The 27,036-nt window shown below is 46.1% G+C and overlaps 1 protein-coding gene across 27 annotated transcripts in view; it reads left to right on the plus strand.

Moving 5' to 3' along the window:
- The first annotated feature begins 3,880 nt into the window (after nt 1–3,880).
- EPB41 (erythrocyte membrane protein band 4.1) overlaps nt 3,881–27,036 on the plus strand; it is a 156,574-nt gene continuing 133,418 nt past the window's right edge. For 13 of the 27 annotated variants that reach the window (XM_065421530.1, XM_065421538.1, XM_065421534.1 and 10 more), the window contains exons 1-2: nt 3,912–3,973; nt 25,105–25,182. The gene's annotated coding sequence lies outside the window, so the exon portion shown is untranslated. Of the gene's footprint in view, nt 3,974–25,104; nt 25,183–27,036 lie in introns of all 27 variants that reach the window. The other 14 variants (XM_065421543.1, XM_065421544.1, XM_065421549.1 and 11 more) reach the window with 5 other exon arrangements.

Consider the following 27,036-nt stretch of genomic DNA (forward strand, 5'->3'; position numbering starts at 1 on the left):
TGCATGTGAAATTTAATGCAACAACAGGGATAGAACCAGGAGGCAGACTGGGAGGAAAAAAAATAAGCATGGGGTTTTATCCCGGACTCCGCCCACAATTCAGGCCCCACCCACTCGTGACATCAAAATCATAGAATCGTAGAACCCTACGGTTAGAAGGGACCACAAGGGTCATCTAGTCTAACCCCCGCCAAGATGCAGGATTTGTTGTGTCTAAACCACCCACGGCGGCTGGCTACCCAGCCTCCTTTTCAAAACCTCCAGTGAAGAAGCTTTTCACAGTACTACTGTGAAACGTTTACTGTGCTACTCACAGTCGGTTGTGAAGAGCTTCATAATATGATGGTCTCTCCTCTTTCTTGCATGCTTTGGCCAACAGTAAAATTATTAACAATGCTGGGTTTTAAATGGTCATCACTGGACTTCAGAGTCAGCTTCCTCTTGAAATGAATAGAAGCAGGTCACTCTTCTCTTACAGTTATAGGGTTCTCAAACTAGGGGTTGGGACCCCTCAGGAGATCACAAGGTTATTACATGGGGGGTCGCGAGCTGTCAGCCTCCACCCCAAACCCCGCTTTGCATCCAGCATTTATAATGGTGTTAAATATATAAAAAAGTGTTTTTAATTTATAAGGGGGGGGGTCACACTCAGAGGCTTGCTGTGTGAAAGGAGTCACCAGTACAAAAGTTTGAGAACTACTGTGTTAAACTGTCTTCAGACTCACGCAGATCTCACTGTTCGGTTTACACTTGTTTCACAGGGCTAGAGATGTAGGTCCTGATTCATCCCTTCGTTGCACCAGCATACACTGCTGTAAAGCCGTCATAACAGAGTGGTGAATCAGGCCATATAGATGTAAACGAAAGTTTAGATTCTGAAGCACAAGAGGCACAGTCAGCAGAAGAAAGGGCAGTCCAGTCCCAGAGCAGGACTCAGATATTTCCACTCCAAAAGCACATGCCCAACATTCCACTTGAGCTAGCAAAAAAATCTGTTATCTGTTAACAGTTTAGGGTCATAGTTTAGATGAGATCAGCTGCCATTTAGGCACAAAAATAAGTGGACAGATTTTTCCAGAGAGGTCAGCATGCGGGTAGCTATTGGGAGCTGAGGTGTTTGAAAATCTGGGCCCAGTTATGAGTGCTGAGAATTTAACACTCTAGCCCTGAGCTCTTCTGAAAAAGCCAACACTTAGAAACCTCGGAGCATTTCTGATTCCATCTTGTTGAGAATTGTGCTGCACATACACACTAGCAAGCACATCATAGTATCGTATAGTTCTACATTTTCTTTCCTTCGGGAGATTCCAAGACACTTTATAAACAATATTAACCTCACAAATGTAAGTCAGTCATTCTATAGTCTCATACATGGTATCAGAACTCTAAACTTAGTACCGAGCATGTGCTAAACAGAATTCTCCATCACTAATTGACAGATTTTTTTTTTTCAATATGAAAAGATACAACTTAATTTGTTATATGTCTAGGAGTTTTTTAAAAAAGTTTTTACAGCAGAAAAATAATTTTTTTGTGCCCTTGCATAACTCAAAGGCCAGTGAATGGATTTTGCTCAGTTTTAAAAATATAATAATCTTTGATCTGAAAATAGATATGGAAAATTCCAGGCCAAAATGTGAAACTTTTCAGAAAGTTAGGAGTAACTGGAAGCAGGGGGTTTACGATGAAAGTTCCCCTGTAAGCTCAACTACAGCATCTACTATAAAGCGATAATACAAGACTGCAGAAATGCAGCCACCTCTGAGGAGAAAGGTAGCAACAAACAGCACAACAGTTGGCGAGGGCGGCAGGAGCAGGACATTTCGGTGAAGGAGACAGCGGCAGAGTTTTCTTATGAAGAGATCATGAAATCTTTAATATTCACACTGAACACATGGAAGGTCTCATATGAATAACTCACATGGAACAGCTTAGGTACTAGGGAAGGGTAAAAGGTGGAGAGTAACTTGCTGGGATATGAACCTCTGATTCCAAGAAGTGGCAGTATTTTAAATCTGCATCTTAGGCCACTATCCCATCCCCTCTAACAAGTGTCTGATATCACAATGCTTTGGAAGGGGTGTATCATTTAATCAATTAGCCGTGACCTGAGACATCTCTTATGAACAATTAACTATAGTATCATGCAATAAAGGTCAAAACATTATAGCTTAAATTAATGCTATGACAGCAACAATGCTGTAGACTGAGTACTGTGGGATCATTGTATGTAAGAAGGATGGCCACCTAACCATACTTCCAAGTTGCAGTGGTGCTACTCCGAGGACCGTCCTGCCAGGCCTTTAAATTATATGTTCAGGGGTGATACTATGTGGCGGCACGGCCTCTTGATGTTACAATGTGAGAACCTTCATCCTCCAGGAGGAATTTGACAGGCAGGAAAAGAGATTCCAGATCCGTCCCATTTCCTCTAAGTGCAATTCCTGTATCCCTCTAGCCTAGAGGTGTGGCCATGATGCAGTCTCTTTTGGATGGATACGCACCCACAATTGTCAGTTGAGTCCATAGTTTAGGGGTGCTCCTGGATTCCTCACTGACACTAAGCTCTCACATGGCATCTGCGAGTAATGCTTTCTACCATTTCCGCCCGGTGAGGAAACACCATCCCATCCTGTCAGATGATGACCTGGCCTTGGTGATACAAACCTTTGTGACCTCCCTTCTAGACTACAGCAATGCAATACCGATGGATGTGCAGCTATCAGTCCTTAGGGAACTCCAACTAGTACAGAAGGTTGCATCACATAGCCTCAGCAACACAGGCTACCATGAATACATCAAACCTGTTGCCCATTCTGCACTGGCTTCCCATAGAATATTGAGCCAAGTTTAGGATTTTGGGGCTTATCATCAAGGAGCTCAATGACCTGGTCCCAGAAAACCTAAAGAAACCTAAAGCTTTGGGATGAGCATCATGATTGACTGCTCCACTCCTCAGGCACGATGGAACATCCTATCACAAAGGTAAAACGCCGTGCAGGAGACAGAACTTTGGAGGGGGCTGGTCTGAGACTGTGCGGTGAAATCCCACAGGATTAAAGGAGCACCCCAAACCGCCACGCCTTCCGCTCCAAGTGCCAGGCCTGCTTCTTCAACTTGCCTTCTCGAACACACGCAGAGCAGCACAGACAGACTTGTGTTAAAACCTCCCCATCAAAACAAAACACTCTACTGCACACACATTTCTCCTCTTGCGGGGAGGATGTGAACCATCCGTGAAAGGTGTTAGCCATGTCGTTTAATGCATTATTGGAAGGTGCTGAGATCCTATGGTGAGGAGGGAGGGATAAGAATCTAGCTGTCTAGAATAGAAGTGACGGGTCCAGGAATAGCTTGTGGGTAACCCACCGCACCCCCGTTCCCCCCATGACGATGCCTGGTCACGGCATCCCCGCCGGGCACCGTGATGCCATTGTTGGTCAGTGGCCACTGGGGGCTGGACTCCTGCTAGCCCAGCCGATGGCGACGTTGCTCCCACTGAATTAGGGTCTGTTGCAATAACCAGGCCGGGCGAGAGAAATTTGGGGCCCCCTCCCATTTCTCCCACTTCACTCAGTGACCCATGTTCTGGGGCCCCGGGACAATTGCCCCCGCCCAGCCCTGGCAATAACAGCCCCCAGCCAGGGTAGAAACTCTGCCCCTGCCTGGCTGGCCACCTGGCCAGAGCTGCCTGCTTTGGCCCCGCCCCCTCCCCTGACGTCACATCTCCACCTGCCTGCCCCGCCCACTGCAGCGGCCTCTCCGAGGTCCCGCCCTCCTTCGGCTGATAGGCGGCGCCGGTAGCCAATGGCGAGGCCCGGGGTGGGGCCAGGGCGATGTCGTGACGTCAGACGGGGGCAGGGCTCCAGCCCGGGCAGGTGGAGGGGATTTCGGAGCGGCCGGTGGGGAGAGGCGCCTCCGACAGGGCGAGGCCAAGGGGGGCTGCTTGCCCCGCCCCGGGTTTCCGGCTCAGGTAAACAGCCGGGGGGCAGGGACCCTGCGGGACCTTGGGGTGGGAGACCCCTGGGGGGGCAGCGGGAGTGCAGGGACCCATGGGGGCAGGGACCCCCGTGGGCAGCAGAGGGAGTGCAGGGGGACAGGGACCCCCGGGGACCCCTGTGGGGAGCAGAGGGGGGGCAGGGACCCATGGGGAGGGCAGAGGGCGGGGACCCCCGAGGGGGGGCAGGGACCCATGGTTTTTCAGAGGGGAAGGGAATTAGGGGGCTGACTGTCTGACCTGAAAACTCATCTGGGGCTCTGGGAGTCAGAACCCCAGAATTTCCCCAGGGACTAGCAGGGAGATGGTGGAGGGTCCTGAAAGCTGGGGAGGAGAGTTAGAGGGTGCAGGAGAGAGAGAGACCCAGGGTGGCTCTAAGGAGTGAGGGCTGGGTGGGCTGAGGGTACCCAAGGGGGAATGAGAGGCAGACGGGAGCGCAGGATGATCCGTGGGATTGCCAAGGGGAGAATACCTAGGGGAGTGGGTGGGGGAAGAGCCCAGGTCTGGGGCTGTGTTTGTTATGCCTGCAGAGGGATAATTTGCACTCTTTCCCCCCCCCCCCCGTCTGCTTGTCTTGTTTTCCTAGCGGGGTATGGGGTATCGGAGGGGAGGGGGAGAAGGGATATGCCACCAGTGACTTGTTGCCTCAACTGGCGTATGCCAAACACGCTAGTGGTTCTGGGAAGACTTGAGGGCTTGAATGACTTTGCATCTCTGGTATTTTGGCTATGTGACATTTGCCATTACTCAGCAGTCGCAGGGAATTGCTGTGCCTTGTAAGCGATGCACTTAGTTTCTAACTCGTAGCCAGGATCCTGTCTGTATATGTTCAGCTTTTTCAGGATATTTTCTACTTTTCCCAACTTTATGCACAAGGGGCTGGAAAGTTCCTGCATGAATTTATGGGCAGCCTCTGCAATGTGACATCCACTATTCTAGCCGATCATGCCATCTCCAGCTTGCTTTCTCTCATCGTCCTGTATCTCCCCTCTCCCCCCCCCCCATATAATTCTCTTTGCCTGAGTGCTAATGTTAAAATGCACTGTGAGTTTGCAGACTTAGCAGGGCAGGGAAGGAGTTGGCACTCTGAGGGTGTGCAGGAGACCGGATTGTTGTGTTCAGAGGTACGCTCGTGCCAGGGCAGCACTGCGGAATTTCTCTTTCCCTGTCTGTCTCTTGGAGAACAAACACTCCTCCTTCTGGCTGCTTGCAGACATAAACCAACCCAACTTCAACATGTTGTACTTCATCCAACGGCCTCTGGAGAGGATAAAATAAACCCTGCACAGGTTGCAAAGCAAACTCTGCTAAGAATGCAATAATACTTTTATCTTCAGCTCCGAGTAAATTCGGAAAGGCTGACAAATAACTTGAGGTGTAGGTAGCGCCAGTGGCTGAGCTGTTGATAAACAAGCCTGTAAAAACTTAATATTTGGTGAGAAGTATGGCAGAAGAATTCTGGGAGTAATGGATTCCAGTGTTGGATCAAGGAGAGCAGGGGTTCTCAAATTTTTACAAAGTATAAATAACCTCTTAATGGAGCCATTGGATTATACCTTCCCTCTCACAGCATACCTGTGATAAGTCCAGCAATTGCTTGCAGGGGAGAGTCCTATTTAAAATACATTCCGATGTATTTTTAGCATCACTTAATGTGATTGATCTGCTGGAGATGTGGGGGAGGCGGAGCCAGTACCATGTGATTAACCATCGTTCTAGGGCCACCTGCAAATGTTCCATGTGTTGTGGTTTAGGCTGTGTTGGTATTTGTACCTAGATGCCATGGTGATTGGGTGTGTGATAAATACCTATGAATGTTTTAAATGGCATATTGATCTATATTTAGGTTATAAGGGGATATTTTACAGTGTTGGTATATTCCACATACGTATCTCCACCTAAAGATGCCCATTGCATATTTAATGGTATATTAACTCTTTACACAGAAGGAGACTTCAGCTGACTAGCTTCCAAACATGGGGCCTGACTTTTTTTCCCCAGAGGTGTTGAGGGCTTGCTTCTTTTTCATGAGTTGTGGCTGGGCACCCATGAAATCGGGCCCAAAGGTTTTTTCAGTTACTGCATTATTTCTCCCTTTGCCCTTAGATACGAGCAGTCATGGATGGAAAGGCCTTGTGTAGTTTCCTTACTCAGCTGTTAAAAAACATGTAAGCCCATTGTAGCTTCCAGAGGAGAAATGCACGGCCCATGTGATTTAAACAGGCTGTTGAACCCAGCAGTTTTGTCCCCCTGTCCGTTGCTGTGCAGAGAGGTCTGGACAGATGAATCCCATTGCCACAAAACGAAGGACGGGAAAGCCCGGTCCAGCCCCAGCCCTTGCCCATGCATGGAACGTACAGACCAGTCCTGCACCACTAAAGTCAGTCTTGCCGTTGACTTCAATGGAAGCAGCAATGAACTCTTGCACAGAGAGAGAGGCTTTGTGGCATTAACTTTTCTGCATGAATACCAGGCTACAATGGGACGGGGTAATAGGTTGCTGTGGGGAAACTTGGACGGCCTGGTGGTGGGCATGAAGGCGTATGGTAGCGTTGAAACTGCACTGCCACCCTCGCTGCCTTTGTAACCCATCCCCATGCCTTATAAATCCTTACATGGGGTGCAGCAGGGCGTGCAAGGTTGCTGCGCTCCAGCATGGGGGTGAGTGGATGCCACGTGTGGGAGAAAACTAGGTTTAGCGCTAACTAATCCTTCAAATTGATCAGTCAGAAATTTCGAGCCCCTTCTTGGCTGCTCCTGGGCTGGTTCAAGGTTCAAAAAAAAAGGGGGGGGGGCAGGGTCATGTCTGGAGAGGCATGGGGTCAAGGACGCTCCTCCTTGTGCCAATGAGACACTTGTTATACTGCCGTGAAAAACCTACGTCTGGCCCGTGCCCGTTGGCTCGGGCTAAGGGGCTGTTTAATTGTGGTGTAGATGTTTGGGCTTGGGCTGGAGACTGGTCCCAGAACTGGAGCTCTGGTGTCTAAAGCAGTGAAACAGCCTGCAGCCCCAGCGCTGGGAGCATGGCATGGGTGTCTAATTGCAGTGTAGACATACCCCTGTTACATGATTCCCCTCCTAGTCCTCATTTCTGCCATCAGGGAGGAGAAACTTGGCAAGCATACAGCAGTGACTGTAATGCAGGGCTGAGGTTCCCTGTTTTGCTTAGCACTATTTACCCAGCCTTTCCTTTATACAGAGCTCGGCATGTGCCCGGGGCAGGATCAAGCCCAGTATGTGCATTCACAGAGGTGAGAATGTTGAGACTAGAGACCTGTGTGTGGGTTGAGAGAAGGGGAGTCTCACTCCATTTATTTCAGTGTTTGGCTGTCTAAACAACCACATTTGATACGTTCTTGAATTGGTAACAAAAACTCAGGGCTACTCCGGTGGACAGTCGTTGAACTCAATTATAGTTCTTCCTCAACCAGTTTCTTTCAAGCTTGGCAGCTCCCTGGCATTCTTCACAAAGGGCTAGGCACATGCTGCTTCTAAACTGGAATGCTGAGTGACCTAAAGAATCTGGATTCCTCGAAGCATGAAATGACTCTCTTGTGTTTTGATCATGTTTTGAATTGTTACTTTCTCACCTGCCTCTTTTTTAAGCAAAACTTCAGCTCAAAAGCCAACCTTTCTAGTGAGTGCCTGAAAATATCGGCTTAGAATGAAAGTACTTTCTGATCCATGGCTTTAGCCGCTAGCGTGATGTTATCATAACTGCCGCCTCTTGGATTTTAGCCAGAGAGACATGGCAATTGTCTAGAATCGATCTCTAGTCACATGACATTAGCCAAAGCTCAAGGTGTGCCCTGGGTCAGTGTGTTCATTTGAAGTCGATGGCTGACCTTGGAGGATAACGGAGATAATGTTGATTGTGTTCTAGGATATGGTGGTTTTTAAGCTGATGTGTAATTAAACAGTTGTTCTTTGGCGCTCCTGATGGCCTGATCTGTAGTTACTACCTGACTAGCTGTTTGCCAGAGGAAGAAGGTGCAGGTGTGTGAAACTATTATTTTCCCTTTCTGGTATCAAACTAGCCATGTTCTGCAGATATACAACTTGCTTTACATTTCAAGTGATAGTTTAACTCTGGCTGTGCCAGTGGTTCTCAAACCTTTGTACTGATGACCCCTTTCACATAGCAAGCCTCTGTGTGCGACCCCCCATTATAAATTTAAAACACTTTTTAACATATTTAACACCATTATAAATGCTGGAGGCAAAGTGGGGTTTGGGGTGGAGGCTGACAGCTCGCGACCCCCCATGTAATAACCTTGTGACCCCCAGTTTGGGAACCCCTGGGCTATGCAATCCCAATCAGCTGCAGGAGAAAAAAGCTAAAAGATTTGGTCACAAAAAGTTCAGGAACTGAAGGGGTTACTGAACCTGCCCTTGAAGGCTCTGAAAAGTGACTCTCAAAAGGCACCATATGGTTCCATGTCTGTTTCTCAGGGACCCACCTCTCAAATGTGGTCTATTTAAAGTAAAACTCTTCTGTCAGAAAACTCACCCAGAACTTTGGGAGTCAAACCCCTGCTGCAGGCAGGGTCGCCTGCTATAAACGATGATTTGTACTGGTACATCTGGTTTTCAGCAGGAGTCAGCTGTGCTGCTGTAGATAACAGGTTACCCTTTTTACTCTAGGACTTAGCGCTGGTGGATCTGTGCTGTGGGCTCCCCTTGATGGCTGGGCTCATGGCAAATCTTCAGGGTAGACAAGGCCTTAGAGTAAATAGTTCCGTTGATGCTGCTGAGGGGGGAATAGAATCCAACTGTGGTGGCTCTGCTGGGACCCTAAAGTCAGCTGATCCGCTCTGTGTATGCAGAGTGAAAAGGTGCCATTCTCACCTAGCCACAGCAAGCCTAAAAGTAATTGTAAACCAGCTGACAGTGTCTGAGGCCAGTGCTGCGTGGAAAACTGTCAAAGGGTGCGTGGGGCCCTGGAAGCCCTTTCTGCTGCATGCACACCTGAAGTCCAATCCCTGTGCTCTTCATGAGACTATTCTTCCCGTCACCGCTTTGCCATGCAGGCAGAATCTGGCTGTTTTAACCTTGTGCCTTGCTCCCCAGGGTGTGGCTGACTTGCTCACGGGTCCTTCATGCTGGAAGGCCAGCTGGTTCAACACCTCCGACTGCCCTGGCTTTGACTGAGCAAACTGGGATAAGCATGATAGTTCCCTGCTACTTCTGCTGGGTGTCATGGGTAGAGCATCATCCTTGGTAGGTACCTCTGCTTGTAGGGAGGACTAGAGAAGACACGCCATGCTGGCAGCCGTCAGAATTTCTGTCTGCGAGGAAGGCATGTAGTTGGTGGCAGGGTCTCGGGGGTCGTAGAGTTTGTTAGGCTTTGCCCACCTCGAAGAGGCAGTCCTACCCAGCTTTCTCTCCCAGGGAGCTAGAAAAGAGGACATAGGGCTGTCTGCTCTGTTTGCCCACTAGAGGCTGCTCATGGGACAGGCTGAAGGAGCTACTTGTTTCTAGCTTGGATTGTGAACGTTAGGGTCTCCAGTCCCCTGCGCTGTGAACAGGAGCTGCTCATGTAGAACATTTGGGTGCTTATTCCCCAGTAGTTCTTCCCTCTCGATAACCATTGAGACAGCAGAGGAGTGCCCCAAACAGCAGAGCCGTAGAGAATGAGGAACATGGTCTCTTTTCAGGACTGCATTAGAACTCTGCACCTCATTACAGCTCAGTTAGAAAAACGTAGGGGACTCGAGCTTCTGCAAAAAATATATTGCTAAGAGGAAATGGTTTAGAGGTTTGGGAATGGATATGGAGCGTGTCTCAACTGGGATGCCAGCTCAAATCCAGCCGAGGTTAGCGGTGACTGAAAGATGTTGCTGTCTGATGGCTTTTTGGTGGCATATGTGGAATGAGTTTGTGGGCATCTCCTTTAATTTCCTAGCGGGCAGATGTGCAGATAACAATTGTCTGACACTAACTAGGCACTCTCTGGCAATTGTGGCAGAAAAGCCAAGGATCGGATGGACCCTGGGGACAGAATAGATGTTTAACGCCCAGGAGTAGCCTCCCTGTAGGCTAGAGGGTGTAACATACTGGCATGGCAATGTGGAAGAAGCTGTTTGGATACACAAGGGACTTTACTTTGCAGGGCAGTTATTTGGGTGCCTATTACAGGGTGAAATTCACACCATTTTTTTTTTTTTAGTTTATAGTAAAAAAAAAATTACTATTAAAACAATCTGGGAAGATAATTAAATAGCAGTAAAGGTAAATACCTAGTCCACTGCTGCTTAGTAGTAATTGCAAAGTTTAGAGTCACTGGCAATATATTCAAACAGCAGCTCATGGTACCAAACAGCAACGAGGCACCTTTTTTGCACCTACGTGTACTTTGTATAAAAAGAGCTGCATTGCATTCGTTCCAGCATTGGCGTAACGGGAGTATGAACTCTGCCAGCTGCCTTGGGGAGGGGAACAGGCAACCCTGCTTGTGGAAGGCCAGTGCTTTACATAATCCGGGACTTACAAAACAAGCTCAGGGGCTTGGCAAATCCTGTTTGCTGTTGTCACTGCTCAAAGTTTACTGTACTTCTTGGGTTCCCTTCCAGATTTCTGGGTTGTCTGAGAAAGATGCAAAGAGCCCAGTCAGAAGCGTCGGGTGTATGTGGCATCTAGTCCACCGGCATTCCCCAGATGAAACTATTTCAATGTTTCACAAGAGATTTTGAGCAGCTTCGTGCAGCTTTATAGGGCTTGGTCTCAGGACTCTTCCTCTATCCACTTAGTGGTGTTTGTTTTCAGTCGCTGTGATACCCGGGAGAAAATCCTGAAACGTCACTCTTGTGTGTGTTGGGGCGGGTGGGGGGTGAGTGCAATTGTATGGGCTCCTATCCCAAGTGCGCGATCAAATTTAGAAAGTGTCAATTAAAAACAGGCCCTGATTCTCCGCCTCTTCCACCCTGTGCTGAGGCCAGGAACGGAGGGTGATGATGGCATTAAGTCAGCGTTGTGTTCCCTGCAGTGTGGGCCCTGCCGGGGCCAGGCTGTCCCCTGCTGTAAGTTAGAGCAGCCCTAGGTGGTGATGGTTCTAAAAGGCTGCACTTAGGTGCGCTTCCTTGGGATGATTGTCTGCTTTTGACATGTCCCCTACATTGGGGATTGGCGGGGGGCAGCATAGTTCCAGTCAGGTAGCTGTAAACCAGCTGGGAATCCTTTTTTACACCTGGCTGTTCCCCGAGGGGCTATTCCTGGGGGCCAGAGTAGCATAAAGCGGCTGAGGTGTGAGAGAACTGGGCTTCTTGCATGTAAAAATCATCTGAGTGGAGCAGATTTCTGGGGAGCACGCTCTTTGACTGCCAGACACCTTTGATTCTTAGTCAGTTATTTCAAATTCTGATAACTAACATTTGCACATGTAGAGTTTCTTTCATCTGAAGGATCTCAAATGTTTTACAAACGCCAATTAAGCCACCCAACACCCTGTGAAATCAATTAAATAAAAGAACTTTATTAAAATGTTCTTTGCTCCTGCTTGTACTTTTAAATAGGTAATTAGGAAATCGTTCCCCTCTTTCTTTTTAATTTATGAGCTTATTCCTTGTAAAATATAACCCTTTAGCGTTGTTTTCAAACAAGCCCAGTTCTGGGTACCAGCAAACTTTTTGCTCCTCATCTTAATGTGTGACACTCCTGGGCTTCCCTGGTACCTAGTAAAGTAAAATTGGGAACACAGGCATCCTGAAGACATGAATAAATCCTCTTCTTATAGGTGATTTGTAACTCATTTCACATAGGCTACTAGATGGTCATTACTTTTTGCCACAACTGATTTGAGCCAGATTTGAACAAGTAATCTAGAGCCGTGTGTGCCATTACCAATGCTTTGAGCCAGCTAGTACTGCCAACTGCAGTGTAAACTAAGTGGTTTGTGAATAGTTGAGGATGTTGCATTACATGTTTACAGGTGCAGAAGAATCTCACAGGCATAGAAGAAGACCATCTGCATCCATCTCCCGGGGACTATTGAAAGCAAGCCAGGAGATTTTAATAGGCTATTTTAAGAAAACGACTTGATCATGTTGGGGGGGGAAAAAATTCTCCCGGAATAGCTTGTGTCAGAGTTGGCAACCCTAATAGGAAACGGCAGGGTGGCTTGATGGCCAGAAACGGTGCTACAGGCGTTAATTGTATTGTTAAGGCACTAATGCATTTCCATACTTAAAATGACTCCGGATCACATGTAGCAACCAAAAAGTGGGAGATAATGGCTCTATACCTTGAGGCAGATGGCAGCTGATAAAACAAGAGTAGGGGAGGCAGTGTTGCCTAATGTAGCCAGGACTCCTGGCTTCTATTCCTAGCTTGCTGTGTGACCTCGCTTAACTGCTGTGTTTCCTCCTCTGTCAAATGATGCTACCGCTTGCCTCTCAAGGCTCTGTGGGAGGATCAATAAATCAGTGTTTAAGGGCTTTTCATTTCTATAGCCTCTTTTATCCAAGAATCTTAGTGGTGGTACTTTTTTTTTTTTTAGTTAGCATTTGACATGTCAGCAAAAGAACCCTTCAGAACTTGGGCTCCTTTGATTAGTAATGATAAATCTCTGATAGGGCCAGGTTCTATCCTAAATTACACCCACGCAACCCACAAATGTCAGTGTTCAGCACTGGGATGAATGAGGGCAGAAGCTGACCCACTCTTCAACCACGTTGCGCTGTAACGTGACTTTCTCTAGCGCTGTTGATGTTGTGCTGGATGCACGTGTCAGTGACGTGGAGGTAAACCTCTCCCGGATGGTACGGATTGTCCTCGTCCAATCTGCAGGCTTGTGAGTAGCCTAATTCCAGGCTGGCAGATGGGGTCAGTGCTGCTTGGGGTTTTCCTCAGATGTAGGAGGGAGGCTTTAAATAAAAGATGGAATCGTTTGTAGTGAGTTGCATAATTTGAAACCAGCTCCTTGCAAACACTGACTGGTTCTGGGCTGAGTGAGAGAGACTTTCTGTCCAAAAAAAGTTTATTAAAAATCCCAAGTGGTACAAAATAGGGTCTTAAAAATCGAGCTGTAGTAGTGTTACTGAGACTTGGTATGTGATTGATTTATTTATTTATTTTGGGTAGCAAACTTCCCGAAGTGACTACCGGTGATTTTGGGTGCCTACCATGAGACACCTTAAAGAGGCCTGATTTTTCCGAGGATGGGTGTTCAGCATTCTGACAATTGGATCCTTCTAAGGTGTTTCATGTTGGGCAGGGCACCCAGTATCACTAGTGACTCTTGAAAACCTTGGCTCCTGTGTGATGACCTAATTTAGTCTTCAAGGAATGCAGGCAAGACAGGACTGGCTCGGGCTAGCTCCCTGAAGCCCTCAACTCCCCTATCCTCAGTCCCCAGCTACTCCCCTATCCTCAGTCCCCAGCTATTCCCCTATCCTCAGTCCCCAGCTCTGCCAGTCCATCTGGGTCTTTAACAGCATGGTTGACACCCAAGCAGAATCTGCATATTTGTGATCTGGGCAGAAAACTGGTGGTAGATGTCTACTTAGAAGTAGCTGACAGCTCACGTGTGATGAGTACCTGTTCTGAGTCATGTAGTTCTAAAGAGCACCAGCATGTGCATGTGGGGGTTGATGAAATCCCTCCAAGCAGGCGGTCTACAAGGGAGAAAGGAGATCTTAGAGCCAAGAATCAAGCCACAATTTGCCCATATATCTTCCCTTAGCATCACTATTTTCTACAAATAATGACATGCCAGTATCTTGCTTCTGTAGGGGCGTCAGCAATGAGAACTCTTGTAACTGACACTTGGAAAGCCGACTCAGCCGGAACCCATCAGCCATCACTCTGTAACATGTCGTCTTTTCCTATTTTAGGAGTGAACCCTTTTATTGTTAAGCTAGCGAAGCATGCACAACAGCTTCTTCTATAGCAAAGGGTGCAGATCATGCAACCCTGGAGGAGAAAATTCAGAGTCTCTTCCCCAGCACAGCACTGGCTCTGTTGCTTTTCTCTTATAGTAGCTACTGCATATATTTCTGCCACCCAATTGCTAAATGTCTGTAAGTGGTTACTGAAAACACTAAAGAAATGAGAAAACAAATGCCATGTACACAGTAGCTAATTCTCCCTTGTAGTTTCCACACTGCCTTCCTTTTCCACACACCTCCCTGCGCTCTGTAGTTCAAGTTAGTTACAGCCCTGAGCACAACAAATAATGATCACATACAGACGCGCTCGGCAATTGAATGAAGGAGCTCATTTGCACAGGGCCGTTAATTCCCTGTATGTTTTAATCTCTCAGACCATCTGTGTCCCTGCCTAGGCTGGGGAGATGATAGAACTCTCGGGATTTATTCCAGGAGGTGAACATGAAGAGAACTGCCTGCAGATCCCTTCCCTGGGTCAGAGGAGGACAGCCTCATTAGCTTTGGAAATAGCTGCTCACATTTTAGTCAGGCAGGCAGCTATGGTAGCTAGGAAGTGCCACCAGGATCTAGGATGTGGGTTTTCAGAGAGCCAGTATACTGAAAATAAGAGGGAGAAACATACAGGCCCTTGTTAGCACCTTCCACCCAAGCATCTCCAAGGGCTTTGCTGGCCAATGACCGAAGGCTCATGACCCCCTCGGGAGGTAGGTAAGAATTGGTATTCCCTGCTTATAAATGGGGAAACCGAGGTGAAATGACGTGTCTAGGATTGAAGAGCAAGTGTGTGGCAGAGCCAGGATTAGAACCCAGGGGGCCTGTCTCCCAGTCCTTTGCTCTGTCTGCTAGAAGTGCTGCTTCCCTGACTTCTAATATGCCGTGATTTTATTGGAGAGAAAGAACAGATGGTCTTGGCTTAAAGGAGGCGGCGAGGGGCGGACGGGGACTTAAAACAACTGTATGTGTGAGACCAGCCCTTCAACAGTGAAGTGTCAGTCCTTGATTGTGCTGCCTCTGCCAGGGAGCAGAGGGCTCGGATTGCTTTGGTCACAATTGAGTGCCTCCGGGTAGCTGACACTTGGAGTGATGACAGACCCAGAGAAGGCCATGCCCAGAGAGGAGGTGCAAATCCTGGAGGAGGAGGACTCCTTTATTCACAAACCAGAGAAACACTCTAAATACACGGGGCCTAATGCAGTACGGGCAAGGCTGCTGCTCTTTGGGGAACTGTGCCTGGATTTTCCCCATTACATCTGTTCAATTGATCTAACCTGTAGACATGTGCTTTGCAGTCGTCACATGCCCAAATACTCCGCTGCATCAGATCGCTGTACAAACAGCCTGTCAGTCTGTAAAGCACCAGGGTTGTGTGGGGTCTAGGCCTTTACCAGGGCTGAGTGCAGCTGCTCTCTCCCTTCTTTCCTTTGCTTTTGGGAATTTAGTTTCCCTTCCTCAATAGCTGATGAAATGAGGACTTGCCAGGCAAGGGGTCTGAGCTGGGGTCAGTAGATGGAGACAGAGCCTGGCGTGGGAGTCTCTTGAGCTCTTGGCCCTCCAGCTAGTAGATGCAGGGGGAGCAGCATCTGATAGGGGAAGAAGAGATGTCACCTGCCTCTTCTAAGCAAAGTTTTGCTCCCTCTCCAGCTCCCCCTGTACCCATGGGGTAAAGGTCCCCGGGGCAGAAATTCTGACTTGTCAGCTCTCTCCTCTCCCCTCCCCTAGTGCCCTGTAGTGGGGTGGAGTCAGGGTGATTCTAAGAGAGAGAAAGGGGAATGTGGGCTTGGATGGGAGTGATGGGGAAGGGTTAAAAGTAAGTGTGTGTGTGTGTGGGGGGGGGAAGGCAGCCCCCTGATGCCCGGTTTCCAATTTCCAAGTGTGGGCTTTTGTTGTGGTGAGAGAGAGAGAAGGTGCTTTAAATTCTAGATACAGAGCGGGCCCCTGCATTGCCTACGCCAGTGGTTGGCAGCCTTTCAGAAGTGGTGTGCCGAGTCTTCATTTATTCACTCTAATTTAAGGTTTCACGTGCCAGTAATACATTAACGTTTTTAGAAGGTCTCTTTCTAGAAGTCTATAATATATAACTCAACTATTGTATGTAAAGTAAATAAGGTTTTAAAAATGCTTAAGAAGCTTCATTTCAAATTAAATTAAAATGCAGAACCTGGGCAGTGTGAGTGCCACTGAAAATCAGCTCGCGTGCCGTCTTTGGCACGCGTGCCATAGGGTGCCTACCCCTGGCCTACGCCCTGGATTTTATAATGAGGCTGTGATGTCCATACCGGGGAGGGACGCTAGGTGGATGGAGGCAGCTTGTTTCACAGGTCCTCTTAGCTAACCTGAGGTGCCTCTTAGCCTGAGGACGTCTGAGTGTCTCTCTCTTCTCCCCCTCCCCCCACCATGGTTTCAGCTCACTGCCTCTGTCCTGCTTCACTTGGAGGGTGTCGCACCTGGAACTAGAATCAAAGTCTTAGGATCTGTATCTGAGATCTTGTCTACACGGCAAGTTTCTGCACAGCAAGCGAGGGTGTGACTCTACATCACACTAGCTTGCTGCATGGCAGCGTCTCCTGTGGACACTGCTACTCGGTGTAAGTCCTGGAGTTTGGCTTGGCATGCTTTGCTTGGACGTAGTGGTAAATCTGGTGCTCTGTCGATTCACGCCCTATCTTGCAGGGCAGTGGCTTGCCATGTAGATGAGCCCTTAGGAGCAACTGAGATTGTGAACTCTTTGAGGCAGGGACTGCCTCTCTGTTACCTGTGTGTGTAGCACGTAGCGGAATGGAGCTGGCACCTCTGTGTGCGACCACAATACAAATAATGGTCGTGGGTTTTTCGGAAGAGGGTTGACGACCAGTCTGAGATGTGTACAGTGAAAAACGGAAGGTCGGTTTGTACCTGCCCGTTTTTATTTCTGCATTGTGATGCCTGTACCAAGTAACTATGTAAAGTCCTGCCTTTTCATGTACAGGTTCTTGCAAAAGCAGGTCAAGGTTCCACAGCTTATTAGAGCAGCTGTGAACAGCATCCAGGTTACAGATTGCCGTAGTGGACTTCCCATGCAGAACAGATAGACGCCTAGCTACTAATGTCACAGCTGGTACTGGAGGGCTGAGGTCACTATGCTAAGGCTCCCCCCAAAATTGTACAACCCCAAAGGGGATATTTTTTACACTGTGATTAAAATACTTTCTAATCCTGGTCACCATAGTAATGAGTAGCTTTGCAGACCCGCTCTAAGCAGCCTTACTGTCTCAGTGGTTAGCTTCCTAATATAGCTTAGGAATTGAAACCATGCACAGGCTCTTTTAAGTTAAGTTTAAAAGTGACCTGCAAAGGTATGGAAAAAATGAATGTGTCCTTTTGGGCTTCTTTATGATGGATAACAAAGAACTGGAATTCTTCTCTTTATTTGATTTTCAAAGGTCTCTTCCTGGTTGTTTACTACCTTTGGAATATTGGGCCATATCCTAAACTGGGGTAAATCAGTATGTCACTGCCAGTTTACACTGGGTTAGGGTCTGGCCCATCAATTCTTGTCTTCCCTTATTTATGCTGGCAGAGCCAGAGAACTACAGGAGAAGCTTTCTCAGCCCTCAGCTGAAGGAGGTTTAATTTTTTACAAGGAGAGCTCTTCTCCCAAGTGTTTGCCAGGCTCTTGAACTCAGTAGATGTTTTTTTTTTTTTAAAAAAGTAGTGTGTTAACAGTCTGATTGAAAATGCCTCCTCCTCTTGAGTGTGCAGGTTTCACTCTTGGTACTTGCAAGGATCTCCCACTAATTCTCCAGTGGTCTATAGTCTTTTTTTTTTTTTTTTTTTTTAAACACTAGACAGGATCTAAATTTCTAACGTACAAAACCAAAGCAGGATAAGAATGGCCATAACTGGTTCAGATCAATGGTCCATCTAGCCCAGTGTCCTGTCTCTGACCATGGCCAGTGCCAGAGGCTTCAAAGGGAATGAACAGAACAGGGCAATTATTGAGTGATCCATCCTGTCATCCAATCCCAATTTCTGCCAGACAGGCTTATGGACACCCAGAGCATGGGATTGCGTCCCTAGCGATCTTGGCTAGTAGCCATTGATGGACCTATCCTCCATGAATGTATCCAATTCTGTTTTGAATCCAGTTATACTTTTGGCCTTCACAACATCCCTTGGCAAGGAGTTCCACAGGTTGACTGTGTTGTGTGAAGTAATACTGCCTTATGTTTGTTTTAAAGCTACTGCCTATTAATTTCATTGGGTGGCTCCTGGTTCTAGAGTTATGTGAAAGGGTAAATAACACTTCCCTATTCACTTTCTCCACACGATTCATGATTTTATAGACCTCTATCATATCCCCCTTTTGTTGTCTCTTTTCCAAGATGAACCATCCCAATCATTTTAATCTCTCCTCATATGGAAGCTGTTCCATACCCTAGTCATTTTTGTTGCCCTTGGCTATACTTTTTCCAATTCTAATATATCTCTTTTGAGATGGTGTGACCAGAACTGCTTTCAGTACTCAAGGTGTGGGCATACCATGGATTTCTATAGTGACATTATGATATCTTCTGTCCTATTATCTATCCCTTTCCTAACGGTTCCTAACGTTCTGTTTAGCTTTTTTGACAGCCGCTGCACATTGAGTGGATGTTTTCAAAGAACTATCCACAATGACTCCAAGATCTTTCTTGATTGGTAACAGCTAATTTGACCCCACCATTTTGTATGTACAGTTGAGATTGTTTTCCGATGTGCATTACTTTGCTTTTATCAACATTGAATTTCATCTGCCATTTTGTTGCCCAGTCACCCAATTTTGTGAGATCCGTCAGTAACATTTTGCAGTCAGCTTTGGACTTTTAACAGTATGTCTCTGTTGTGTGGTGACTGATTAGATTCGATAAATCAAAGGTAGGCAGTGGGAAATTAAGCCCTTGCACCTGATCACCTCTTAAACCTGGGCAAAGTTGGTGTCGCTTGCCACCATCTTGATTAAGGTGGGTTTTTGCCCTTGTGGTGCCAGGTGTAACTGAAGTAAAGAATTGGGCCCCTCGTGTCATAATGTCCCAAAGTGGTGTGTGAACACTGCCACAAAATCTCCACAATATGTAGGTGGAATGTGACCCAACCAGCTGCTAGGGCTATGTCTACACTGGGAGCTTTCGTTGGCACAGCTGTGGTAGTCAGGGCAGGGTGTGAAGAGGTGTGATCCCTGACTAATATAGCTGTGCTGGCAAAAGCCCCAAGTACAGATGCTGCTTACCCTGGCAGGTACAGCGTGTCTTGCTTTGGGGGTGTGGGTGTGGCTGGAATAAAAGTTGTCAGTAAAAGCACAGTTCTGCTGGTATAATCTGCATCCACACTCCAAGTGCTTTGCCAGTATAGTATAGTATAGTATAGTATAGCTCTGTAGTGCAGCCATGGCCTTATAGAACAAAATAAAAGGCAAGTGGTGCCAGTGCATGTTAAAACAATAGTTAAAGATGCCTCTGTTTGCTTGATTGTCCAGAGAAATGTGCATAGACTCTGGGGGCCTAAATGACAATTTGGACTATATAAATACCGATACAGCCACAATTGGTGTACTGAGCACTGCGCATCCTGAGTCCCTGGTGTGAAGAGCATACAGACAAAGGATGGAGGAAGGGGAGCAGTAGCAGGTAGTGATAGTGCATTGTGCCTTATAGTGCAACAGTGGTGGTTTTTTAATCCCTTTGTATTTGGCTAATGTTTCTGTGTGGAGAGGATTAGGATGTAGAGGTTTTATGGAAGTAGTGTTAATTTATGAAAAAGTAAATGTGGTTGTTTTTTTTTAAAGCCCACTAGGGGGCTCAGTCAAAACCCATTTGGATTTGGGATGGAGACTCACTCAGTCCCCCGACCCCCATGCCTGATGGACTTTGCCTTTACATAACTGATCTTTTCCAGGCTTATCCAGACCCAGCATGAAGAGAAGTGAAGTATACCCCAATTGTCAGTCTCCAAATTCAGTCTCAACATTTCTCTAGCTCACTCGGGTTCTTGCTGCTTCAGTCTTCTTTGTTTTCATATTTGCGACCTGAAATCTGCGCTCTGTGCATGGGTGTGAGATTATCAGCCGAGATGCTCTGTGAATCATATTAGCGGTGATAAAACACAGCGCTCTGCATCCCCATATGCAGGATTATTTGCATTCATTAACACAGCTATTTTTTTTCTACCTCTTTGCACACTAACCAGAAATAGTCCAATATGAACCTCTGGTTCAGCCATCTGTTCCGCTCCTGGAAAAGTCAAGTGAACACTCTTGGAGAGTGTATGTAAAAACATATAGGTATGAGCACTTGGCTATGTGGTTTAAGGGATTTTTGTGGGTGTGGTTGTCTTTTTAAAAGCTGGAACTCCTTATTAACTGATGTCTTTTCTCTCCCTCCCTTCACTTTCATGTCCTGTCCTCCAATGGATTATGGCACCTCACCTGCGGGCTTCCTCCGGTTGGCTTATCTCTGGGTGAGTACATGCTTCGTTAGACTGCTAGTGAGCGGAAATAAATGGTCCATATGCCTCTTTTAAAAACGGTGATCTCTTTCAGTTGAAAGGAAACTGGGTTGGCTCTACTGGCTTATTATCCTTTGGTGCATTGTTCGTTATGCAATTGCAGGCTTTGCATATGGAGTCTGTGTGGTGGTGATGAAATAGGAGGTGACGTGAAATGTGTGTTTAGGGTTTTGGATAATGAGAATGAGTTTATGTTGCTATTTCTGGATATCTTTTTATTAAAGCGTCTTTATCTGTAGGCTGTTCTTGCCGGCTAGGATTGCTTTGTATTCTTGCCATTGAAATAAAACATGTTCTGCTTATAATTCACTTGTTAGTAAGAATTGTTTTGCACGGGGAAAAGAGAATCACTTTCTCCCCATGCCCCTCCTTCTGGAAACCCCCCCTGAAAATGTTGGTGGTGGATCGGTGCTGCAATTATGTAGATCTCCCTGCAAGGGACCAGTAGGGTTGGAGGGGAAGCCACCCCAGGATCCTCAGTCTCAGATCTGCAGACAGGTGAGCAGCACTTCACTATAAAAGTAACAAATGAGCATGCAAACCACAGGCAGAGAGCGAGGGAGGGAGTAGTGCCAGTACAGTGCCTTCTAGTCTCTGCTTCTTATTGAATAGTTGAGCAGAGTCTTGCGCTAATTTTGTACTGTCTGTACCATAAACCATTTTTATGGGCCTCTCTAACCTCCTACCAGTCTGACTCCACTGGCTTCAGCAGTTACATGTGAAATCCGACCCTGCGGTCCTCAAGAATTCCTGTAGAGCACAGTCTGGAACTGCTGGTGTTAACTTATGAAAGCCCCTTGTAATGAGCCTCTCTTTTTTTGGCATAGTTGTCTTTCTGTGCACCTGGGTGCCTTACAGAGGTGACAATGTAGGACTGTAGATTTTGGTGCTTAAGGGATGTTTTATCTCAGGGATAGGCAACCTATGGCACGCGTGCCGAAGGCGGCACACGAGCTGATTTTCAGTGGCACTCACTCTGCCCGGGTCCTGGACACTGGTCCGGGCGGCTCTGCATTTTAATGTAATTTTAAATGAAGCTTCTTAAACATTTTAAAAACCTTATTTACTTTACATACAACAATAGTTTAGTTATATATTAAAGACTTATAGAAAGAGACCTTCTAAAAATGTTAAAATGTATTACCGGCACGCGAAACCTTAAATTAGAGTGAATAAATGAAGACTCGGCACACCACTTCTGAAAGGTTGCCGACCCCTGTTTTATCTGATTATTTTAAATTCTATTCTTCTGAAGTGTTAAACAAGATTCACCACTAGTAATGGTTGCTCTCTTCTACAAGGAAGTGGGATGTAGGACAGCAGAAATCCAGAGCCAAACTGCTGCATGTATCTGGGTGCTTGCTGATGCAGAAATGCCAGTCACTGAAGAAGCATTTGAGGAGAATGCAAAGGGAACATGAAAGCAGATTGGGTTTAATAACCAGGCAAGTGATGTTACAGGCTCTCTTTCAAAATGACACTCATGGTCAAGAGGGTTTGTGACTTTAGGTAAGGTGTAATGGGCATCTCCTAGTAAATAAAATGTAAGCACGAAAGACTGGATTCCTTGGGGAAGCAGTGAAAGCAAAATGCTACATTAAGGATATTTTTGTTAGGATTATTGGAATTGGTGGGAGCGGAGAACCTCTGAAAGTCAGGGCTACAGCCAACCGATCAGTAGCTCCGAACTTGTTTTGATCAGAGTTTGTCTGTCTGTCTCTCTCTCACGCACACACACATTCACGCACACAACCCTAGTGCATTCACAACAGAGTCAACCCTCTTAGTGTGTGAGGTACAACTGCAGGAAAAAGTCCTTTGCTATTGTGTTTGCTGGAGGGGGAACTGGCATGTGCAGCAGAATAAGGCTGTTCACTTACATAATATTCAGTGACATGCATGCTTCTACTGAAGGTAGCAGGCAAACTTCCTGAACAGCATACGTTAGGAGTCCAGTTACTTAGAGTCAGCCTGAATACTTAAGAAAAGAGGCCCTCTCTGTGTATTTGGTTGCAGCACTTTAAAATCTGCTGGGATGCTTTTGCTTCTGGGACTTGCTCATGTGACTGACCTCCATATTTGTGACTTTCTTCTATTGACATCCTCAGCAGACCTTGGGTGTAGCTGCCTCCAGGGCCAGAGGGAGGGAAGTTCTCATCTGTTTTATTAGTGGGTTAATTTTTTGTGTCATGTGTGGGAGGAGTTTGGGGGATTGTGGGTTTTTTATTTTTATATATATATATATATATATATATAGGCTTTCAGCTGTACTTCTGCTACCCGTTTTGGGTAGTTTGTGGATTATTTTATAGCTATATTGTATCATAGCAACACTAGTATATACAGTGTGCCAAACAGGCCCAGGCAGCATATTAGATACAACACAGAAAGGCATGAGAGAACATGGCATTTTAAAAGAAAGAAGTGTCTAGAAAACGGAGGGGCTGATTCTGATCTTGCTTACACCATTGCACGCTTGTGGATGTAAATGTAAACCTTGTGTTGGCCTTCTGCACTGAAGGGAATTTCACTTGAAAAGAATTTAGAGTCTGAACAAGGCCACTGGTCCATCGTCCTTTACAGGAATGTGTATTGGTCACTTCCGCTCGCTAGCATGGCGAGCTACTTGGTGATATTTACATGTCCCATACGGCACAGCGTGTAGTAATTTGCAGGTTAATGTTTGCCACAGATTTCTCAAAGGGGTGCTGCATGGAAACAAGCAACTTAGCAGGCTTTGCTGGTAATAGACATTATTTCACTGAATGCTGTGGGTCTTAATCTTGGCCAAGCAAGAAGCTTAGAAGGCTAAATGGTATCACGTTAATGATGGGAAAGAGAAAAACGTGTGTGGCATAGTTCACTGGAACAGGGACAGTACTGACTTCGCCCAGTAGGGAAATCGGACAGCTCCTGTTATCTTTCCATCTATAAACCTTGCTTCTTTATATCTTAGCACTAGATGTAAAAAGAATAGGAAAAGCAGTAAACTAATCTCCACTTTGTAGCTGCTAAGGAGGAAGGGAGGGCAATGTAGGGAGTGTTCTCTAACTCCATGCTTCCGGTGAAACCGTTTCTAAGGTCTCCGAGAGAGCGAGCACTTCATTGTTATTTGTATTGCCATTGAAAGCCGTAATCATGGAGTAGATCCTCATTACGCTAGGTGCTGTACAAACAGACTAAACAGATGGTTCCTGCCCCAGGGATCTTACAAAGTATAAGAGACAACAGATGGACACAAACAGATGAGCGAGTACCAGGGAACAATGAGACGGAATTGGCCCCCATGATGCCTAGTGGTCCCTGCACACTAGCACCCTAATGGTTGACCCCCCCCTCCCCTTCTTTAGGCATCCCAGCAAAGGAGAGTTTTGAGGAGAGCTATGAAGGAGGATAAGGAGGTAGCTTTGCAGATGTGTATAGGGAGTGCCTCCCAAGCAAGAGAGGCAGCATGGGAGGAAGCATGAGGGTGGTGGTTTGAAGATGTAATAAGCAGGTGATGGAGGCTGGCAACATGGGCTGATCGGAGGCGGCGCCAACAGCTCAGTACTGAATGGGAGATTGGGGATTGGTTGGATGGAACGTTGGGTTCCTAAGGTCATGTAGAAATGGCGGAGGGGGGCGTAAGTTGAGACTCCTGAGGAGGAAGATGAGGAAGTGGCAACACTCAAGGATTGAATTCCGCTTCCCAGGCTCACCCAGTTAATGGCACACAGGGCCCAGAAAACACAGCATTCAATTGAGCGGTGTGTGTACGCCCGTGTGTGTGTGTGTGTGTGTGTGTGTGTCTGTCTCTACTTGCTGGCCTGTCAGGGTATCTCAAGAACCTCCTCCAAAAAATGTCCTCCCTATGTGAGCATAGTCTTGCGGTGTATTGAGGACTGTGTTGGAATTGCAAGCCATCACTTTAGAGTGTGCATGGGGAAGAAGGTCCTGGTCCTGGTCCTGCTTGCAGGCTAGGGGGCTGTGTAGCAAAGCATGTGATCAGAGTTTGCCTGGAAAGAGCCATTTTGAAGCGGGTGGGGAAAGTTGCGCCTCTCTGCTTTAGGCTGCCATTTCCCCCCCCCCCCCCCCCCCCCGTAGTTCTTGTGTGTTGAAGTTCTGGAGTTTATATTGCAACCTTCCAGCAAGAGTATTTTATGTTTTTATCTAACAGCTATGTTTGTATGCTGTGAACATTGCAAGTCCCCACTCCAGAAAATGCAATGTTGCCAGACTTTTCTCTGCCTACTCCAAGCTTTTCCCACCTCACTGATGTTTCTTACTTCCCAGCAGCTGCTACATGCTTATAATTATCCTGTGATAGTGGGATTCTGTGGTCTGCTGTAAATTTAGATGAACTCCATTGAAATCAGTGTTCTGTAGTTATACTAGGGTGACTGAGAGCAGAACTTGGCTTAAACTAGAGCTGGCCAGAAACTTCCTTTTGGGGCGTGGGGGTGGGAATTCCAAAACTAAAAAAAAAATCATTCTGAAATGGGAAAAAAAAATAAACTTTGAAATTCCCTGTGGAATGGGAATCCTAAAGTTTCGGTTTGAAAAAGTTAAAACCTGTCGTGCAGACTGGGTTCCATTAGAAACCTGCTGGGTTTCCGTTGGAATTTCATCAAAAGCAACAGTCCCATGCAAAATTTCAGTGAATTACCATTTGTTTTGGTCAGAAAATTTCTGACCGCTGCTTTATTATACCTTAACTGCAGATAGAACTTGTGGCTTCATCCAGGCAGTACACAGAGTGGAGATTCACATCAAAAACTTCTCTGAAGAATACAAGAACAGAAGGTGCTACCATCATATGTATAAACACATACCACTGGGTTATCCTTCAGTAATCATTATCTCAGGTTATTTAGTTTGTTTGTTTAAAGTCCACAATGACAAACTAGTGCAGTGTTTTTCTCAAAGTTGTAAAATGTGTGTTTGCTGTTTTTCTCATCTCTGACCCAGCCAAGTGTGTTTTGTTTTTCTTTTAAGGTCTACATATCTTACATCATCTTCTGCCTCTTAAAGGCTTTGGTAAACTGGGGGGGGGGGGGGGGGGGGAATGAAGTGTTGTCACAGTGGTTCACAATCTTTCCAGTCTACTGTACCCCTTTCAGGAGTCTGATTTGTCTTGCATACCTCCAAGTCACTAAAAAGCAGCTTGCTTACAAAATCAGACATAAAAATACAAAAGCGTCACAGCATGCTCTTACTGAAAAATGTCTGTCTTTCTCATTTTTACCATATAATTATAAAATAAATCAATTGGAATTTAAATATTGTACTTACATTTCAATGTATAGTATATAGAGCTGTATAAACAAGTCATTGTATGAAATTTTAGTTTGTACTGACTTTGCTAGTGCTTTTTTATGTAGCCTTTTCTAAACTAGGTCAATATCTAGAGGAGTTGATGTACCCCCTGGAAGACCTCTGAGTACCCCCAGGGGTACATGTGCCCTTAGTTGAGAACCACTTGATTTAAGACATCATGGCTGGCATCTGAGTTAGAATCCATTTAAACAACTGGGCAGCTCACATCTTAGCACTATTGTTTCAGGCTCTCTGCAAACTTAGGCAGACACTACTTCACTGATTACACTCACCATGTCTTGAAAATTGTTTTTTATTGAGAACCATAACAGCTAGAGATTTCTTTATTTTATTTTTGGTAGGGAAACACTGCCTTAGAAGTCTGTGTAACAATTCCTGAGACATTTTATAAGAGTAGCAATTCTACCAGGTAGATGTAAGTAATATTTAGCTTCTCTCCAGAATAAGCTCATTTTTATTGAGGGATAAATTAATACAGCAGCCACAGTGATTGCTTGTAATACAGCTCTTCTGTCTCTGTTTTATTACTGGTCCCCCTAGGTGGCACTAAAGTTATTTTCAGGTTTATTTCAACAAATCTTGCACAGTTGAGCTTTGACCTGTAGCTTGAGATACATTGGTAATTTCAGCAAAACTGTCTGCTTGTGTTTTTGGTTTAGGAGGCTGGTGTTTATGGTTGGAACTTCCTGTTGTTGCAATAACATCAAGGTTCTTAGCAGAATTCCTCTGCAATCTATTAAAAAGAGACATGAAAATTGAACACTTAAGTGCAAAAGGCATGGTTTGAAAATAGAGAAACACCGATAAACTTTGAATGAAAATCTAAACTAGGTTTCTGAGAAATCAGATGCAGTAAAGTATCAGAGGGGTAGCCGTGTTAGTCTGGATCTGTAAAAAGCGACAGAGTCCTGTGGCACCTTATAGACTAACAGATGTATTGGGGCATAAGCTTTCATGGGTGAATACCCACTTCGCAGATGCAGTAAAGCTGTTACCTGACCAAGATAAGGGCCCATTGTGCTAGCTAATTTACTGATATAATTTCTTTGAGAAGTGCGACTATTTCTAAAATTTACGGACTTATGCTGGTTATCATGTGGTGTTATTTTGTCAACATTTGGTGCCCTGTGACTGTTGGCCTTACAGTGGTATTCGCAGCATTAAGCATAAGCAGCAGCACTACAGATGCCATGATAAATTGTATGCTTTGTTTTAGCGGCGGCCATTTGTGAATTTTAATGCTTTCAAGCTGTATTGTAAGAGGGGAAAATTTGTTTTATTCTTCAGAGGGTAGATAATCTGTTCATAGACAGTTTAACT

This window comes from Emys orbicularis, chromosome 23 (genome assembly GCF_028017835.1).
Source record: "Emys orbicularis isolate rEmyOrb1 chromosome 23, rEmyOrb1.hap1, whole genome shotgun sequence".
NCBI lineage: Eukaryota > Metazoa > Chordata > Testudines > Emydidae > Emys > Emys orbicularis.